Source organism: Anopheles merus, chromosome X (assembly GCF_017562075.2).
Source record: "Anopheles merus strain MAF chromosome X, AmerM5.1, whole genome shotgun sequence".
Classification (NCBI taxonomy): Eukaryota; Metazoa; Arthropoda; class Insecta; order Diptera; family Culicidae; genus Anopheles; species Anopheles merus.
The window spans coordinates 21,680,356-21,695,918 of NC_054081.1; positions in this window are offsets into that span (position 1 = coordinate 21,680,356).

Genomic DNA, 15,563 nt, shown 5'->3' on the forward strand with positions numbered 1-15,563 from the left:
TATGAGACAACACATTTAAGCTCCGAGAGAAAGATATACAAGCACATTTATCGATACACAGGGAGAGAAAGTTAGCAGAACATCAAAAGGAGAAGGAGTCTAACAGACATTGAAGAGAGACACATGAATTAGAGTCAGTGATAGGACAAAATATTTTTAAATCATCTGCAAACATAAGGAAGGAATCGGATGGAAGAACAGAGCACACATCATTGACAAATAAAATAAAAAGTAAAGGACTCAAGACACTACCCTGGGGTACACCCGACGAACAATGAAACTCATAAGAAAAACCGTCATTCAATTTAACACAGCAAAAACGATTCGATAAAACTGATTGTAGCCATTCAAGAAAGAAAGGAGAGAAGCCAAGTTTCTTGAATTTAGCAATGAGCAGAGAATGGGGGATTTTATCGAACGCAGCTTTGAAATCGGTATACACAGCATCAACCTGCATGCCAGAGTCCAGATTTAAGAGTGCTGAGGAAACAAATTCCATAAGATTAGTAGTGGTGGAGCGGCCAGCCATAAAGCCATGTTGATTTGGAATAATCCACGATTTCACCATTTCCATTAGAGGTAAACGAATAACAGATTCAAAAACTTTGCTGAACGCCGATAAAATAGATATGCCACGATAGTTAGAGACGCAACCACGATCACCCTTTTTAAAAACTGGCCTTATCCATGCTTGTTTCCAAATATTCGGAAAAGTAGCCGTGGACAAAGAAAGATTAAAAAGGAAAGACACAGGAAGGGCTAGTGCTTCACGACAATGAACGAGTAAAGCAGCAGGAATACCATCGGGACCCGGCACTGAGGATGGTTTAAGGTTACCTAACGCACGTAAAACAGATGCAGTGCTTACAGAAACAAATTCAACATTCAGGACATTGAGAGGGGTGAATGAAAGACTGGCCTCAAAGCTTGCAGAGTTATCTACACCATTTTCATAGACACTCGAGAAATGATCAGCAAAAAGCGAACGAATGTCATTCGGGCACGTAGCAAGCACATCACCAAGTGACATACTAGTAGGGAGGCCATTATTGTTTCTCATAGAGTTTATGTAATTCCAAAACGCTCGAGGGTTTGAACGGAAGCGAGATTGAAGACGCAAAACATATAATTTATGGCGATATCTGTTATATGATCTGTAAGCGGATGCTGCATATTTAAATAACCTACGCGTGTACGGTGAACGCCAAGTCCGGTAAGCACGTGTAGCCCGATTTCGATCCCTAAGCAGAGAGCGCAGATGGCGGTCGGACCATAGTGGGGAAGGAGGTGGTCTGAAGAGAGGAGAACAGGAGTTTAAGGAAGTGATAAGGATAGCATTGAACTGTGTTACAGCCTCATTGATGGACGTACATTCAAACAAAAATGACCAATCAATAGAGGACAAAATTACACGCAGCCTAGCATAGTCAGCCTTCTTATAATTATAAATAGGACTAAGATTAACACTTTGCACAGAAACAGGTAAGTTGGCAGTGGATAGATATTCAATTTCAAAAACAAACGGAGGATGGTGGTTATCAATTTTTACAAGAGGAAGATCTGCCTCATAAACGGAACACGGCGTGAAGTTAAGAGAAAACAATAGTATAAGGTCAAGCACACGACCATTATGGTTTGGAATATTGTTTAGTTGACACAATTCCATAACGTTAATAAATCGACAAAAGGTGCATGACATAGCAACGCATTATGAGGTGTATAGTGCTGGAAAGGTGTCGTTAAATTAACAGAATTTATCCACTGCAGAGAAGTTTGATTAAAATCACCAAGAAGAATAAGTTGATCCTTGTTACGCAAGCGGGCTTTGACATCGTGAACGCATTCTAAAAGTTTTTCAAACGTACGCATATCAGCTGCTAAGTAGGGTGGGACATAGATAACACCTATATATATATTAAAGCACTCATTTTTAATCACAACCCACACACACTCAAGCGGCGCGGCATTTACAGAAATAGGCGCTGATGCTAAACTGGTCGAAACAGCAATGAGAACACCGCCACCGCGAGTACGAGAACTATTATTTATGTTACGATCACAACGGTAAACGATAAATTTATCACTACTAAAGAGCATACTATTGGGTAAAGAATCATCAGCCCAGGTTTCAGTGAAAACAATCACATTAAAATCAGCAGCATCGGCCGCTAGCCTCAAATCAGTACATTTTGATCGTAACCCACGAGTGTTCTGATAGTAAATACTTAGCTATTCATTTGGTTCATTTGACAACGACGGTTGTCTGGCGTAATCACCACGGGTACGCTTAACAGGGGCAGGCAGGTTGTCTGGAGGCGACCGATCCGAAGGTTTACGAGAGGATCCAGTCGTTCTCGCAGGAATGAACACCGATGAAGACGATGACGGAATCGACGAGGTTGATTGAAGAGCAGGAAGCACGGAAGTAGGCTCGGAACAGGTGTCACTCAGTGGATGAGAGAGAGCCGAAGGCAGAGAAGCACTCTGAGAAGGCATGCTGGCCAAGCGTGGTGTACTCAGAGAGCCGAAGTTAGATGGATCGTTTACGGGAGCATCCAATCGGGCGACGATAGATTTAACGGTGTTAGTGTTGCTTGCACTATCGATATTTATGGCCGACTCATCTGTAAGCGTGTCGTTCACTGACACTACAGGGAGATGACGATTTTGGTAATCGATGAATTCTCGGAACACGAGAGACGGAGGCCAAGTGGCCGGAGAGAGAGCTTCTTCGCGCTTGCTGGAAGGTACACCGACCTTAAACGATACGAATGACATCGTTTCGACGTTGGCGCCAAGTTTTACGAGACGACGCACCACAACGTCCGATGGAGCAAGCGCAAGTCGATTTGTAACCATGGTAATGACATGCTTATCCGTTACAGATGTGTCGAAGCGCGACATAAAAATCCACGACAATGACTGTGGCCTTGGAGCCACAAATACTGGATCATATGTACTCCCCGATCCCGTTCCTTGTTGCATTGCAGGCGCAGGAGGCACTGCCGGCCAGGGAGCCGGAGGGAGGTGACGAGATGGTAGATCGAGGGGTAGTGATGTTCGGAGAGGGCACCGTGCGTCTCTCTTACCATATGCAGAATCAAACGAGGTACTCTCACTAAATAGATCCTGCTTAAGACGGTGAAGCAGATCCGCTCTTATCGAGTTAATGGCGTTTCCTAGAGACGAGAAAATGCCATCCATTGAATTGACCAAGGCGACCTCAATCTCCGGAAACAATACAGGCTTTTTCGATTTACGCAAGGCATCACATTGTTTGCATAGCCAGCACAGACCACAATCTGCCAACAATTCACTTAACGTGGATTCAGAGACACCGGCACAGTGAGCATGGAACAAACGGCCACACACCCCCGAACACGACAAGTGTAATGGATCACCATTTGGATTAATTGCCGTAGCGCAAATTGCACAGATAGTCATTATGATGACACTGTTACACTGGAAAGCAGGCACACAACGAGTGATATCGCAAAGCAGATGTGTGCAAAAGTCACAAGCGATAAAATATTTTGCCAGCCACAGGGCGATTAATCAAGCCGCGTTAAAACACTGGAATAAGCAGGAGCGATCAAAACCACGTCTGTGCGTCACCAAGCGGAGAGAGTGAATGAATGATATTGGGGCTGCTGCCTGTAAACAAATATCGACGGCTGTTGTCAAACTGAATCTCAAAATGGCAACATGCCAAACGCTAAGAAGACAACTCCTCTATATTATACCTTGGGTTGGGTCATATTTTGACAGTTTAGTGAGGGATAAAGTTCCGATTTGCACGGAATGATCGATTCTGCTGTGACGCTCGTCACTACCACTTTTTTGTAAGGAGAAGACAGACGCTTCGTGAACTTGCGAAGAGAAAGACGTACTTGTGCGCAACACTTAAAACACCACGGATTTGGTTCAGCCATTTTTCTTTAACCTCCCCGCTGTGCAAAGCGACGGAAGGCGTTATGGCGTTCTGAGAATTTTATCATGCCTTCCTTTTCTCTCCAAAGGCAAATTTGTCGAGCAGCTCGTCGAGCTACCCGTCCCTGGCTCCGCCTCATACCCCTCGCCTGAGCACGCTGCCGAAGGTTTGGATGTGTTGGTGCGTCAGACGGCCAATCGCTGTCAGCCGTCGTCCGTGCTTTTTCCCTCCATAGCGCCATCTCTTTCTCGCGTGTGGTCAATGCTTGCGAGTTGTTGTGGCGCCTAAAAATGCCGTTAACAAACATTGCGGCGATGAAGTTGCATTTTCACAAATCAAACAAAAAAAGCGCAATGAGTTCAATTGCTGCAATATAAAAATGACTAAGGAATCGCTAGCACGATAGAGGGTTTGCTGTGCAACGCGCAGAACCCTAATTCGCATTAACACATTCAGCCCGGCGCTGAATTTCATGAGCTTACCGTTCCCCCGGCATCTAGAACGCAAGCTGATTGTGAAACCGGTATACTGGAAAGTTCACTGGCAGTCCCTGGGGCCTGCCATCGAACTTAACGTGTTAAGCATTAAGCATAACTTTGCTACACTAAGCTTTTTTGCTTTCGTATGGTGTAGATTACACAGATATGCTGAGCCGTCTGCGCAAGGGTGTGAGTGTGCGTGTGTGTGCAAAACTGTCGCCGAATGTATGCTTTTCCGGAATGTTATGATCCATCGGAAAGGAAGGTGTTCATGAAAGGCGGAAAGACAAATTGAGACCCCTGTAAATGATAGCTGATGACCGGGAGGAGGGGGTACTGGCATACAGCTGTTAAGAGATTGAACATTATACTTAAATTGCTGGCGTGGTGGGGGGGGGGGATTGGCGATGGAACCCCTACGATCATCGGTCACAGGCCCTAAAATTGTAGTCGCCATGGGGGGGGGGGGGGGGGGTGCAAATGGTTCTCCTGCCACGGAGCCCCAATGACCATCTTTCCGGGGGCCCTTGTCGCTAACACTCTGTCCACTTGTAGACATACGGCATACTACAGACTAGAGATCTTCGGTGACCGCCTAGTCCGCCTACCGTTAGATCCGCCGCTGGTTCATGACGGTGTTTTTTTTTTTTACTGTGGAGGTGCATCCTTCCCCCTGCCTGCTGCGTATGCACCGGGCAGGAGACAGTGTGGCAGTATGAAAGTTGCACACCGGATAGGAGCGGGCCCGCAGCACCGCCATCATTCCGCACATCTGCATGCCCGTCGTGGGTTCTAATCGCGTATGAACCGTCCGTCATAGCAAGGGATTAGTCACCGGCTCCGGCTACGTGGTACTCAAGTCCTGAAAAGGCCGGCATGATCGCGTTGGCTATTCTTCTTCTTCTTCTTTGGCGCAACAACCGCTGTCGGTCAAGGCCTGCCAGTACCCAATAGTAAAGTGAGCTTGGCTTTCAGTGACTTATTGTTACCATAGCAGGATAGTCAGTTCTGCGTATGGGAGCACGGTCTATTCGGGACTTGAACCCATGACGGGCATGTTGTTACGTCGTACGAGTTGACGACTGCACCACCAGACCGGCTCTACGACGACCGGGCGTTGGCTATTACGCCAATAATAATAATAATAATAATAATAATAATAATAAGAATAAAAAGAACTAAGCATAGCAGTCCACACTCGGGTAAGAGTTTGTCTTGACTTTGTTGCTGCCGGGCTACCGCTGTGACGAGACAAATACACGGAATGCACTCGACCAAAACATGAACCTACCGATCCGAACCCATTCCAAGGCATTGCCGGTCAACCGGCGTCATGATAACTACTCCAAACCAACAAGCCACCAGATTCTGGACGGACAGGTGCAGCACCATACGCGCACCGTAATAAACAAATCCAGAATCCTCTATGGATTCAATTCAAAATGTTGTTTCCACTTGCGTCCGCTAGCTGAATTAGAAATAAATGTGCAACAAATGACACGCACGTTTGCTTAAATCATGTGTCTTTTTAATACCCCCAATAGCAGAGCCGATCACAAAGATGCCAATGCCAATGGTTGTGTTGTCTCTCAGGTAGCGAGATCGAAAATGCATGGACTTTGTAGCCGCAGCGGATGAATATGTACCCATAAGAATCAAATAGTTTTGGGGTATCCAAACGCACGCACACACACAAACACACAAACATGCGCGCGCAAACTCACACACACACACACACACACGCACACATGCATGAACGCGCGGACGCCAGCACGCACGCACTCACGCACGCACACACACACGCACGCACGCACGCACACATGCACGTACGCGCGCACGCCAGCACGCACCCACGAAAGCTCGCGCACGAGCACGCGCCCCCGAAGTCGCGCACGCGATCACGCACCCTCCACCAAACCCTCCCCCCCCCTCCCGCACGAGCGAGTACGGCTACCTTATCGGTAGAACGGCTGGTTCAGCTATCTTGTAGCGCATCCTCATTCAAAGCGCCGGGCGGGTTGGGGGATCGCGACATGATAGAGTGAACGGTCACTTTCCCCGCGCTGTGTGCATGTGTGTGTCAAGACCCGAAAACTTGTGACAAATTTCGGCACATTTAAAAAAAAATATTTTTTTGCCACTATATATTGTGCTACATGATGCTTAGAAGGTCGTTGAAGCATCAAACATGTTCAAATTAAAAATATATTAGATTAGTGTTAGACGTTCTCCTATACTTGTTTTAAATAGGCTTCGTCACCCTCGATTGCCACGGGCATCGAATGGTCTCATCAGCAACGGCACGAAATAAAATAAACCATCAATACACCGATAACACTTTGAATCCCAATCCAGCTTCTCCCACAGCGTCTCAAGGCCACACACAAATTAATAAATGCTAACACCCACCAATAACAATACACAACCGCAATGCACATATGAGAATCAACGCATACACCACAAACACCCAATCAGCTGGCGGCAGGAAGGCACGGGCAGAAGCGCAAGTAAGGCAAGGCAGGGTGAGGGAGGTAGAAGCAGCGGACGAAAAAATGGGCGCCAATATTTTTAAATTTTTTGACCGTTTTTTTTTGCTCCACCGCCACAAATAGTTCGTCCATTTCGCCAACAGATGGCGCTAAACTAGCTCGACCCAGCGCAGGAATCGCTGAAGTCCAGCGCGGGAGACCAGCCAAAATCTGCGCTGGCCAGCGCAGATTTTGGTATATTTCCTGCGCTGGAAACTGCTCGAATTTGCGCAGCGGGTCACTAAAACATGTGATGTGTTACACAACGTAGGAGTAAAATAAATAAAACCCGTATAAAATAAAGTTGATAAAACCCGAAAATATAAAATATTAAAAATATTTATAAATACATGAAATAAATGAAATATAATTATAGCCTATTCCGGCCATTTTGAATAAACATTACTATAGGTGCGAAAGCTTTTTTTTAAAAAGAGGTAAATGAAATTAATTAATACTTGCATGTATTTCATCATCCTAATTTATTAATAACTTGGTGAATAAATAAATAATCTTTTTTTTTTTCTTAAACTTTTTTTATGTATGAGAATGTTATAATTATAATTCTTCAAGTTGTTACAACTCTGATTGCTGTTCAAAATTATAGCCTAATAATAATATTACAATTTATTTATACTCATGAATGAGTTTATGAGTTTTGTCTTTAATAAAAAGTACATTATGTTTGTTCAAAAATTGTTGCTATTCTCATTATCATATAAAAATAATCAATATTAGGATATGATTATCCATTGATTTGACAATCCACGGCGGTAAAAATAGCCCGCTGCGCGAATTCGAGCAGTTTCCAGCGCAGGAAATGTACAAAAATCTGCGCTGGCCAGCGCAGATTTTGGCCCGTCTCCCGCGCTGGACTTCAGCGATTCCTGCGCTGGGTCGAGCAAGTTTAGCGCCATCTGTTGGCGAAATGGACGAACTATTTATGGCGGTGGAGCAAAAAAACGGTCCAAAAATTTAAAATTATTGGTGCCCATTTTCTCGTCCGCTTCTTCTCCCTCCCTCACCCTGCCTTGCCTTACTTGCGCTTCAGCCCGTGCCTTCCGCCGCCAGCTGATTGGCTGTTGTGGTGTATGCGTTGATACTCATATGTGCATTGCGGTTGTGTATTGTTATTGGTGGGTGTTAGCATTTATTAATTTGTGCGTGGCCTTGAGACGCTGTGGGAGAAGCTGGATTGGGATTTAAAGTGTTATCGGTGTATTGATGGTTTATTTTATTTCGTGCCGCTGCTGATGAGACCATTCGATGCCCCTGCCAATTGAGGGTGAAGAAGCCTATTTAAAACAAGCGTAGGAGAACGTCTAACACTAATCTAATATTTGTTAATTTGAACATGTTTGATGCTTCAACGACCTTCTATGCATCATGTAGCACAGTGATGCAGCACACCACTAGGTTATATATTTTTTTTAATTTGCCGAAATCTGTCTCCAGTTTTTGGGTCTCGACACACACACACACGCACACAGCGCGGGGAAAGTGACCGTTCACTCTATCATGCCGCGATCCTCCACCTCGCCCGGCGCTTTGGATGAGGATGCGATACAAGAAAGCTGAACCAGCCGTTCTACCGATACGGTAGCCGTAATCGATCATGCTGAGAGGGGGGGGGGGTTGTCTGGTGGGGTGGGGGGAGTGCGTGCTTGCGTTCGCGCTTTCGTGGGTGCGTGCTTGCGTTTGCGCTTTCGCGGGTGCCTGCCCGCGTACACGCGTACGTGCATGTGTGCGTGTGTGTGTGCGTGCGTGCGTGCGTGCGTGTGTGTGTTTTTGTGTGTGTGTGTGTGTGTGTGTGTGTGTGTGTGCGTGCGTGTGGAAACCCCAAAACTATTTGATTCTGATGCGTACATTTTCATCCGCTGCGGCTACAAAGTCCATGCATTTTCGATCTCGCTACCTGAAAGACAACACAACCATTGGCATTGGCATCTTTGCGATCGGCTCTGCTGTTGGGGGTATTAAAAAGACACACGATCTAAGCAAACGTGCGTGTGATATATTGCACATTTATTTCTAATTCAGCTAGCGGACGCAACTGGAAACAAAACTTGAATTGAATTCATACAAAAGAGGATTCTGGATTTATTTATTACGGTGCGCGTATGGTGCTGCACCTGCCCGTCCAGAGTCTGGCGGCTTGTTGGTTTGTATTCGTTATCATGACGCCGATTGCCGGCAATGCCTTGTAATGGGTTCGGATCGGTAGGTTCATGTTTTGGTCGATTGCATTCCGTTGATTTGTCGCGCCACAGCAGTAGACCCGGTAGCACCAAAGTCAAAACAAAAACCTTCCCCGGTACGGATGGCGATTCAAAGTTCTTTTTATTATTATTATTCTTGTAATTACGGCCTACGCGATCATGCCGGCCTTTTCAGGACTTGAATACCACGTAGCCGGATGGCCACCTCTTGCTACGGCGGACGGTTAGAACCCACGCGGTTAGAACCCACGACGGGCATGCAGATGTGAGGAATGATGGCGGTGTCGCGGGCCCGCTCCTATCCAGCGTGCAACTTGCATACTGCCACACTGTCTCCTGCTCGATGCATACGCTGCAGGCAGGAGGAAGGATGCACCTCCACAACAAAAAAAAAAACACCGTCATGAACCAGCGGCGGGTATAACGGTAGACGGACTAGGCGGTCGCCGAATATCGCTAGTCTGTAGTATGCCGTATGTCTACATCTTTGCGATCGGCTCTGCTGTTGGGGGTATTAAAAAGACACACGATCTAAGCAAACGTGCGTGTGATATATTGCACATTTATTTCTAATTCAGCTAGCGGACGCAACTGGAAACAAAACTTGAATTGAATTCATACAAAAGAGGATTCTGGATTTATTTATTACGGTGCGCGTATGGTGCTGCACCTGCCCGTCCAGAGTCTGGCGGCTTGTTGGTTTGTATTCGTTATCATGACGCCGATTGCCGGCAATGCCTTGTAATGGGTTCGGATCGGTAGGTTCATGTTTTGGTCGATTGCATTCCGTTGATTTGTCGCGCCACAGCAGTAGACCCGGTAGCACCAAAGTCAAAACAAAAACCTTCCCCGGTACGGATGGCGATTCAAAGTTCTTTTTATTATTATTATTCTTGTAATTACGGCCTACGCGATCATGCCGGCCTTTTCAGGACTTGAATACCACGTAGCCGGATGGCCACCTCTTGCTACGGCGGACGGTTAGAACCCACGCGGTTAGAACCCACGACGGGCATGCAGATGTGAGGAATGATGGCGGTGTCGCGGGCCCGCTCCTATCCAGCGTGCAACTTGCATACTGCCACACTGTCTCCTGCTCGATGCATACGCTGCAGGCAGGAGGAAGGATGCACCTCCACAACAAAAAAAAAAAACACCGTCATGAACCAGCGGCGGATATAACGGTAGACGGACTAGGCGGTCGCCGAATATCGCTAGTCTGTAGTATGCCGTATGTCTACAAGTGGACAGAGTATTAGCGACAAGGGCCGCCGGAAAGATGGTCGTTGGAGCCCCGTCGCTGGAGAACCTTCTGCACTCCCCCCCCCCCCCGCCGGCAACAATTTTAGGACATGTGACCGATGATCGTAGGGGTTGAAGAAAACACATTTGGCGACAGTTTTGCACACACACGCACGCACGGGAAAAAGCACGGAGGGAAAAAGACGGCTGACAGCGATTGGCCGTCTGACGCACCAACACATCCAAACCTTCGGCAGCGCGCTCAGGCGAGGGGAATGAGGCGGAGCCAGGGACGGGCAGCTCGACGAGCTGCTCAACAAATTTGCCGTTGGAGAGAAAAAGAAGGCATGATAAAATTGTCAGAACGCCATAACGCCTTCCGTCGCTTTGCACGGCGGGAGGCGTTCAAAAATTCTGCTTGCAGAATTTTGCGGGTTTGCGCTAAACATTTTGCGCCCATGGGTTTGCGATAAACAGGCGTTACGCGAGTTATTTTTCTTCCCGCTGCGCAAATTCGAGCAGTTTCCAGCGCAGAAAATGTACCAAAATTTGCGCTGGCCAGCGCAGATTTTGGCAGGTCTCACGCGCTGGACTTCAGCGATTCCTGCGCTGGGTCGCGCAATTCGGGCAGTTCGGGCAGTTCGGGCGGCGGCGGAGCAAAAGAATAAAAACGGTAAAAAAATTTAAAAAAATATAATGGCGCCCATTTTTTCGTCCGCTTCTTCCTCTCCTCTCCATCCTTCACCCTGGCTTGCCTTACTTGAGCTTCAGCCCGTGCCTTCCGCCGCCAGCTGATTGGGTGTTGTGGTGTATGCGTTGATACTTATATGTGCATTGCGGTTATGTATTGTTATTGGTGGGTGTTTATTAGCATTTATTAATTAGTGTGTGACCTTGAGACGCTGTGGGAGAAGCTGGATTGGGATTTAAAGTGTTATCGGTGTATTGATGGTTTATTTTATTTCGTGCCGCTGCTGATGAGACCATTCGATGCCCCTGCCAATTGAGGGTGAAGAAGCCTATTTAAAACAAGCGTAGGAGAACGTCTAACACTAATCTAATATTTTTTTAATTTGAACATGTTTGATGCTTCAACGACCTTCTAAGCATCATGTAGCACGATGTATAGTGGCAATAAATTTTATTTTTTTAATGTGCCGAAATCTGTCTCCAGTTTTTGGGTCTCGACACACACACACACGCACACAGCGCGGGGAAAGTGACCGTTCACTCTATCATGTCGCGATTCCCCACCCCGCCCGGCGCTAGGGATGAGGATGCGCTACATGATAGCTGAACCAGCCTTTCTTCCGATAAGGTAGCCGTACTCGCTCGTTCGGGAGGGGGGGGGGGAGATTTGTGGCGGGTGCGTGCTCGCGTGCGCGGCTTCGGGGGTGCGTGCTCGCGAGCGCGCTTTCGTGGGTGCGTGCTCGCGTTCGCGCGTACGTGCATGTGTGTGTGCGTGTGTGTGTGTGCGTGTGTGTGTGTGTGTGTGTGTGTGTGTGTGTGTGTGTGTGTGTGTGTGTGTGTGTGTGTGTGTGTGTGTGTGTGTGTGTGTGTGTGTGTGTGTGTGTGTGTGTGTGTGTGTGTGTGTGTGTGTGTGTGTGTGTCTGTGTCTGTGTGTCTGTGTGAGTTTGCGCGCGCGTGTTTGTGTGCGTTTGGAAACCCCAAAACTATTTGATTCTGATGCGTACATTTCCATCCGCTAAGGCTACAAAGTCCATGCATTTTCGATCTCGCTATCTGAGATACAACACAACCATTGGCACCACCATCTTTGCGATCGGCTATGCTGTTGGGGGTATTAAAAAGACACACGATCTAAGTAAACGTGCGTGTGATATGTTGCACATTTATTTCTAATTCAGCTAGCGGACGCAAGTGGAAACAACATTTTGAATTGAATCCATACAAACGAGGATTCTGGATTTGTTTTTTACGGTGCGCGTATGGTGCTGCACCTGTCCGTCCAGAATCTGGTGGCTTGTTGGTTTGGAGTAGTTATCATGACGCCGATTGACCGGCAATGCCTTGGAATGGGTTCGGATTGGTAGGTTCTTGTTTTGGTCGAGTGCATTCCGTTGATATGTCGCGCCACAGCGGGACACCCGGCAGCAACAAAGTCATGACAAACTCGTCCCCGGTAAGGATGGCGCTTCAAAGTTCTTTTTCTTATTATTATTCTTGTAATTACGGCCTACGCGATCATGCCGGCCTTTTCAGGACTTGAGTACCGCGTAGCCGGATAGTCTCCCCTTGCTACGGCGGACGGTTCATACGCGGTTAGAACCCACGACGGGCATGCAGATGTGCGGAATGATGGCGGTGTCGCGGGCCCGCTCCTATCCAGCGTGCAACTTGCATACTGCCACACTGTCTCCTGCTCGATGCATACGCTGCAGGCAGGGGGAAGGATGCACCTCCACGATAAAAAAAACACGGCCATGAACCAGCGGCAGACCTAACGATAGGCGGACTAGGCGGTCGCCGAAGATCTCTGGTCTGTAGTATGCCGTATGTCTACAAGTGGACAGATTATTAGCGACAAGGGCCCCCGGAAAGATGGTCTTTAGGGCTCCGTGGCTGGAGAAAACCATTTGCACCTCCCCTCCCCCCATGGCGACTACAATTTTAGGGCCTGTGACCGATTATCGTAGGGGTCCCATGGCCACCCCCCTTCCCGCCGGCAATTTAAGTATACTGTTCAATCTCCCAACAGCTGTGTGCCACTACCCCCTCCTACCTGTCATCAGTTACCATTGACAGGGGCCTCAATTCGTCTTTCCGCCTTTCATGAACACCTTCCTTTCTTTGACCGATGGATCATAACATTTCGGAAGAAAACACATTTGGCGACAGTTTTGCACACACACGCACGCTCATACCCTTGCGCAGACGGCTCAGCATATCTGTGTAATCTACAACATACGAAAGCAAAAGCTTAGTGTAACATAGTTATTCTTAATGCTTAACACGTTCAGACCGATGGCAGGCCCCACTGCCTGCCAGTGAACTTTCCAGCCTGCGTTCTAGGTGCTGGTGGAAAGGAAAGTTGATGAAAATCAGCGCCGGGATGAACGTGTTAATGCGAATTAGGATTCTGCACATTGCACAGCAAACCCTCCATCGTGAGCTAGCGTTTCCTTAGTCATTTTTACATTGCAGCAATTGAACTTATTGCGCTTTTTTGGTTTGATTTGTGAAAGTACAACTTCATCGCCGCAATGTTTGTTAACGGCATTTTTGGCGCCACAACAGCTCGCGAGCATTGACCACACGCGAGAAAGAGATAGCGCTAGGGAGGGAAAGAGCACGGACGATGGCTGACAACGATTGGCCGTCTGACACACCAACACATCCAAACCTTCGGCAGCGCGCTCAGGCGAGGGGAATGAGGCGGAGCCAGGGACGGGCAGCTCGACGAGCTGCTCGACAAATTTGCCGTTGGAGAGAAAAGGAAGGCATGATAAAATTCTCAGAACGCCATAACGCCTTCCGTCGCTTTGCACAGCGGGTTTCTTCGAATGCTAGAAACCAACTGACTTTATTTTCCATTATTGTTACCAACGCTTAATGTGACCGGTTGGCTTACGGTATCGATATGCATATATCGATCAGCATATCGATACCCAAGTTATTCAACCCGCCGCATCAGCAGTTTGATGCCGATGTGCTAACTCGCGTAACGCTAGCGTAACGTAGAGGGCTGAGCCTTACTTTTCCCCACATATATTATAATATAACTTTATTTCATCTTTTCATACATTAATTCGGTTGTTCTTGATGTATAAATTAATAAATGATTACACACAATTTACTAGAAAAACTTAAATCAAATTCAGGCGTCCCCCGAGTTTCGACGATTCGCAAATACTGTCTGTTCCCGAATTACGCGGTTTCTGCGTTCCCGATGAATCCGCGTAACTCGAACATCCGCGTATGTCGAATTTCACTTTTTTTTTACTTTTTTAATTTTATTTTGTACTTTTATACACTTTATAATTTATTTGATATGATTCGTGCAGAAAATTCTAATATTTCTGGCTTTTAAGCGGTTTCAATTTGTTAGCCAAAATGCAATTTATAACGAACTTGAAACAAATTGTAACGATTTGACATAAAAGTGTCGATTATCTGATTCAAACGGAAAAGTATCAAACAAAACCGCGCTACACGAACTGAAATGAAATCAATATTATACAAGCTTGTTAGAGACTTCTTTCGTTCACTCGAGACATTGCTACCAAATTGATCTGAAATGGCTATGTTTGTTAAAACAAACAGCAACGCGTAACGCAGGAAGTATCGTACCAATTTATAATTATTTCTACGTGTGGCATATTATTGTTCTTTAAATGTGTTTAGCAATGTCATGAAAAGTTGCGCTTGTGGTATGATTTTCTTATTTCTGTTTATTCTGTTGTTCCCATCCTTTTTCCAGTGAATAATTACAAAAAAATCCCTTTTGAATGTAATTACATTCAATTCGTGTGGTTTAAAAATATGAATTTAGTAGTCAAACCATAAAACAAAACCGCTTTCCATAGCTTTAACCTGGCGGAAAGCTGTTGGACAAAAAAACAGTCTCCGTTTGAGTCAGGTAATGCTAATGACCTTCGGTCAGTTCGATGTATCAAACCAGAGACAAATCGAGTGCTCTAATACGGATCATAATATAAAATGAGCATTTTTGATACTTTTTCTCAAGCAGTTGAGTCACATAATCGGCACTTAAATCTGTCAAATTTAGAAAACCGCGTAGGGTAACTGTACCAGTTTTCGGCAGTGTACCTATTTTCGGCAGGGTAGCTAAAAACGTGAAATTCTGCACAAATGTGGTAAAAAATTTCACAAAACACAATTTTGTAGTAAAGTGTAATTATTTGATATTCACATACGAAGTTTCACACCATTTCATTACGTATTTTTCAAAATATCAAATAAATTGTGCTTTTTTTTGGCAGCTTTGCTGTCAGCCAGTGGTTCGGCAGGTTTTGTGATTAAGAGAATCAGAACAGTAAAACAATGAAAAAGTGGTGTATATTAAAGATTTTATGCTTATTTAATTCATTCGAACTTGCTCGGAATTTTAAAATCACGATAAATAAGTTATTTTTCACTTTAAATGCTGCCGAAAATAGGTACACAGTAAATGTTCATTTTT